The sequence below is a fragment of the Brassica oleracea genome, chromosome C6 (genome assembly GCF_000695525.1).
Source record: "Brassica oleracea var. oleracea cultivar TO1000 chromosome C6, BOL, whole genome shotgun sequence".
NCBI lineage: Eukaryota > Viridiplantae > Streptophyta > Magnoliopsida > Brassicales > Brassicaceae > Brassica > Brassica oleracea.
This window is the reverse complement of record NC_027753.1, coordinates 24,283,830-24,289,600: the sequence shown is the minus strand read 5'-3', so window position 1 is coordinate 24,289,600 and position 5,771 is coordinate 24,283,830.

Here is a 5,771-nt window from a genome sequence, read left to right as displayed (position 1 = left end):
CTTTTCGTCTTCACCATTCCTTGTAAATTCCGATCATTCGGTAATTGCCCGATTTCACTCCGTAATTATTATGCATCCGCTGATTTTATTGTTTGGCTGTGATGCTGCTCTGCTCTGTGATATGAAGACTCATTCTATGGTTCCACGCTTGCTTGTCTACGTACCAATAACAACTAGGTTTCAAAATTCACGCTACGGATCGAAACTATATCCTCTAGATGACAGAATTCATTTAAAAGAAAAATAACTTACGTCTTATTAACTCGTCTAATAAAAGAAAGAACAAGGAGCTGAGGGGTGTCGCTAAGCGACAAGGTCGGAGGCTTTCGAATCTGAAACCCATGATCCACTCCACATTTTTGTATTGATGCCCAATCCAATGGTTTTGCGTAAACCCAACATAAACAGTGGTTTTGTGGTCATAATGCTCCGTTAACCAAAACAAGGTGAATAAACTCTCCGATTTTCCAACAAACAAGAACAATTATACTCCGGAGTAATATTACAATCAATTTTATACGAGGTGATTATTCCATGTTCATACACATATATAAATATTTATAAAATAATCAACTATAATTAATTAATCTGTTATTTGTATTTGTTGATACATTTTAAACCATTTTATATTCTAAACATATGAAAAGTAAATAGAATAATGTATTTAAATTATCTCAATTAAATATGTGATTTCATGTATAATAATTAAGATTGGTTCAGTTTTTCTTTTTGATATATTAGTTTGTATTTATTTTCCAATTAGATCACAATTTATGTTGTTTTTAAATAAACTAAAATCAGATATATATATATATATATATATATTTAATTTGATTCATCCTAGTAGTTTGTAGATATATTTTATAAGATGTGTATAATTAATTATATATTTATAGGAAAAAGTATAAAAATAAAAACCAAGTGTTAATTTAATTAGAATTGCATCAACCAAAATAATAAGTGATATCTAAAAAGTCATATACATATTTAAATATTTATAAATAACTAAATCACAATAACTGATTAATGTTTTACTTTCATTGGTTTATAAAATTTAAGATGTCTTTACAATTATGTTGTTAACTTAGTTTGACATATAATTTTAGGTCTTTTTTTTGAACAACACATAGTTTTAGGTATAAGAATTGAGAAAAAAAAATTGATTAATTATTTTTTTTAAAGATATTTAGTTGCAACAGTTCCTCTAAATTGAACTAACTATTCTTTTTGTTTTCTAGTAACTAGTAAGGCTAAAATGTAAAATTTCGTTCTTTTCATTTAAGTTGGTTGACCGGGCTTGAAAGCACGGGTTTATTTTATAAAATATAATTAAAAAGATATAAATACATGTTAGTTTTTCATGTGCTTGATCATTTTACTCTCACAAAATCTGAATCAGAACAAACCAAAAAATTACAGGCTCGATTCAAGTCTAGGCTAAAATATCTATTAGGTAAAAATATTTAACCTGCAGGTCTTGTTTCGGGTCTATGTCCCACCCAAGACCCCATCAGATATTTGAAATACCCAAAATTTCTCGTGTATATTAGTTATATTTGAGTATTATAGTATACTTTTGGTATTACGAATACTTTTTATGTTTTGGGTTAGAGTTTGTGGTTATGGTTTCGAGTTTAGGGTAAAATTTCATATTTTCACAAATATAATATGGGTATTCGGGGAAATGTTTTGGTTGTTTCGAGTCCTCATATCAGATTTTGGATAATTGTTTTGCTAATTGAATATTTTTAGATATTATTTTGGGTATTTCAGGTCTTTTCCGAATCCTAAATATTCAAAAATACCAAAACATATACTCGAATACCCAAAAATTAAAGTTTGCACGTTATTATTATATACTTTCAGAGATTTTTGATTTTAAGAGCTGATAAAATAAACAATATAGTTTGGGTATATTGGGATACATCATGAGACAAGTTTAGAGATGATGATATTTTAGTATATTGGATTTGTACATATGTATAATTCTTTGGTCCACTTAGTATACATCCAAAAGATGATTTGTAAACTTGGTCCACAAAAATTAGCCGAGTAATAATTAAAAGCTAAGTTAGTCGAGTACTAATTAAAAGCTGTTAGGATTAATTAAATGCATTGAATGTTATATAGTTAGAGAAATATAAGGTATGACCAAAATAATTAGTTAATAAAAGGGTGCAACAACTTTTTATAAGTAGATTTTTGGGAATGATTCTCTTTTAATAGTATAGATTCATCTTATGTTTGTAACTATATATTTATAAAATTGTATAAAATTGAATATGTATATTGTCAAACTAACATTAGGAAAAATGAAGAAATTAAAATTAACATATTGATTCCCCACTTTAAAATTAAATAACTGGGAACTTTTGTTTTGAAAAGAAAATGAAAAATATTTTTAATCCGTAAATATTTTGTAAACAAAATTCTCATCAAATAAATAATAAATAATACATTTGTGTATGTATAATTGATTATATATATATATATATTTAAAAAGTAACAATAGTTTTAAAATTAATTATTTGTTAAAATTATTCCTATTAATTGAGCATACATATATTATTGACTTTTTAGAAAATAACTTAATAATGGTTGAAAACACGCTAAACAGTTTTTTTTCAAAGATATAGATATTTCTTTGTTATTTTTAGGAAAAAATTAAATGTTATTATTAAAAACTAAAATAGAAATTTTGATAATGGCAATTAAATAATAGTTTGAATTCATTAAGTCTATCAATGTAATTAAACATCGTGAGATGTAACGTGAACGCGACACGTAAGAAACTGACTGCTCAAATAATATTATAGAGATTTTATACTTTTATGTTTCTTGAATATGTAATATAGAATAAAAATGTGTGTTTATAAGTATTTTGAGAAAATAATTACAAAACATTTTTAAAAGTACTAGAGATACAATTAGTAACGTCAAATGGGCGGGCTATTAATGGGTGCTCTGTGTCCAAATAGATATCGCCCGAAATGGACAGACCCATATTGAACCATAAAAATATTTTGTCCAAATGGGTGAACCCAATTACATCCATGGGCAACATTGGGCTTAACCACTTAGACAATGGTCGGCCCAAGAAAGTTAAATGTCTAGGGTTTAGAAAATTGGGGGAAACACACCATTTTTTTCGGTTTCATCGATTCTTCGATTTCTTCTTCGCTTTCTTCGCCGTTTTCGATTATTCGATTCTTCTTCGCCTTCTTCGATTCTTCTTCAACCTTCTTTGATTCTTCTTCGCCTTCTTCGATTTGGAGTCTCCGATGGTTTGATTTTGTCATTTCTGAAGGTTTGATTTCGTCAAACTTTTTATGTGTGATTTGTGTTATGAGTTTTCAATATTAGCTTTTGATTCTGATATCACTCAAATTACCCTAAGGAGTGATTTATACTCTCTCAAATAAGAGGTCGAGTTGTAGTCCTTAGGGATCAAATCCACAGGGAGCTAAGGCACACAAAAGATCTAATAGTTATATGATTAAGCTAGGCTAATAGGTTTAAAACAGTAAATAAAGATAGCAAGCAGTAATAAAGCAGTAATAAAGCAGTAAACAAGTTGAACAAGACAATTGTTCAGCTTGTCAAAGAGTTGTTTGATGGAAGGATGGTTACTAGACTTAGGGTTTCATTCAGGTTATTAGAACTCTAAACTCTAGATGCTAAGGATTGATTCTAGAACTCGATATCTAATGCAAAAGACAACCAGCTCTCGCTGTTAGTCTAATCTATTGACTAAGTTCAGTGTTTCAGCTCTCGCATGTTAACACAGATCGAGCGTCGATCGATGCTATGGTATGAGCGTCGATCGATGCTCCAGATTGAGTGTCGATCGATGCTATGGTATAAGCGTCGATCGACACTGCCTTAGGCAAGCGTTATCGATCTGATCGATTATGTTCAACTAGATTCCTAAACCAACTCTCGTATGCGCCTAGGTATCTAATCCAGCAGGTTTCGGGTTCCGTTAATTGATTGCACTCTCGTGCCTCTCAATTGTCCTATGATTCTAGGTTCAAGCAATTAGTCACACTCTCGTGGTTTTCCAACTACTCTAGATCCTAGTATTACAAGCTATCCTGATGTAGAGATCTTTAGATATCCTAACAATCATATAATTCAGAAATTCATTCATAAACCTAAAAATTCCTAAACCTAGCAGGTGAATCTACTCATGCATGATGTTTGTCACAGAAATCATAGATGAATAGATGAATAACATAAAATATAAATAAAACCGAAACAATGGAGTTCCAATAGGACTCTGAAGGAGTTCCTCCCTTCTCTTCTAACCTAGAACTATGAATAAAATAAAGCTTAGACAGTATAGCCGTCAACAATGGCTTATAAATAACATAAATAGAGTTTCTGGTCGTCCAAGGGCATTCTGGTAATTTGTGGTTGCTTCTGGGCTTCAGTCGGTCCTAAAATATGCTCAGCTCATATTCTGACATCACTGTCGACCGAAACCAATGCTGTTACATCGATGACAGTCCTTCATCTCCTCGACAGCTTCCTCTCGCGAGGCAGTCTGACCACTCTTCAGTAAAACGGGCATAACTTTGGCTACAGGATGCTGATTGACCTCAAACCGCTGGCATTGGAAAGCTAACTCCAAGCTCTATCTTGTGTAAAAAGATGAGCTTAATCTAACTGTCGGAAGATTTCCATACATAGCTAGACATCTGACGCGTCTGTGCAGCTCTGCACTCAAAAGGCTCCAAAAGACACCAAAATCACCACATTTCTCCAAATCGTCCCTAAACCTGTAAATACTCTAAATAGACTCTATATATTAGTAAATACTCCCTCCGTTTCAGATTAATTGTCGTTGTAGAGGAAAAGTTTTCGTTTCAAAATAAGTGTCGTTTTATGATTTCAATGAAAAATTTATTCGTAAGATTCTTCTGTTTATTTTTCTATTAGTTGAAATATGGTTAGGTGTATGGGTAATGATGTTTTTATTTTGAAAATGTACAAAATTAAATATTTTCTTAATCTGTGTGCATGAACCTAAAACGACAACTAAATTGAAGCAGAGGGAGTATATATTAAAACACTTATAGACCATGGCTAAAAGTGGGTAAAATCCATGGTCTATCAACTCCCCTAGACTTACCTTTTTGCTTGTCCTCAAGCAAAGCAGACGGACAGTCTCTCTGAAAGAGGTTTGAAAACAGCAGGGACTCACATGATTTAAAAACTTAGAATCATCACCTCTACAATATTGCAATCCACATCTAAAAGTCCTAATCACAAAAGCACATTATACCATATCCTAGCTTAGCAACCAAATTCACCTAGCCAACAACTTAGCAGATCCTGTCTGAAATTCCCCTCTACCAACCTCATTTCTTAACATAAATAAAAGTGCAGGCTCTACCTTGGGAGTATCTATCACATGATGCAAGGATTTTCAAACAAGTATCTGGATCTGCATGTAAAAGTTAGTTCCTATTTTTTCTCTCTACTAATTTCTCTCTTTAGTCAAAGTCTGCTTCCATTGCAGAATCATTGACCAAGACTGGACAGGCTTCCATGAATCAAGCCTTGATGGTGTTTGCCACCAAGTCCTGTTCACTTCTTTTTGACCTATATCCAAGAATTCATGTGAATCGAACCTTGATGATTGCCGCCACCAAGTCCCGTTCGAATTCTTTTTGTTGGAATCCTTATGAAGCAAGCCTTAATGGTTGTAACCACCAAGTCCTGTTCGGATTCCACCTAACTAACACCTATTATATATATATATATAT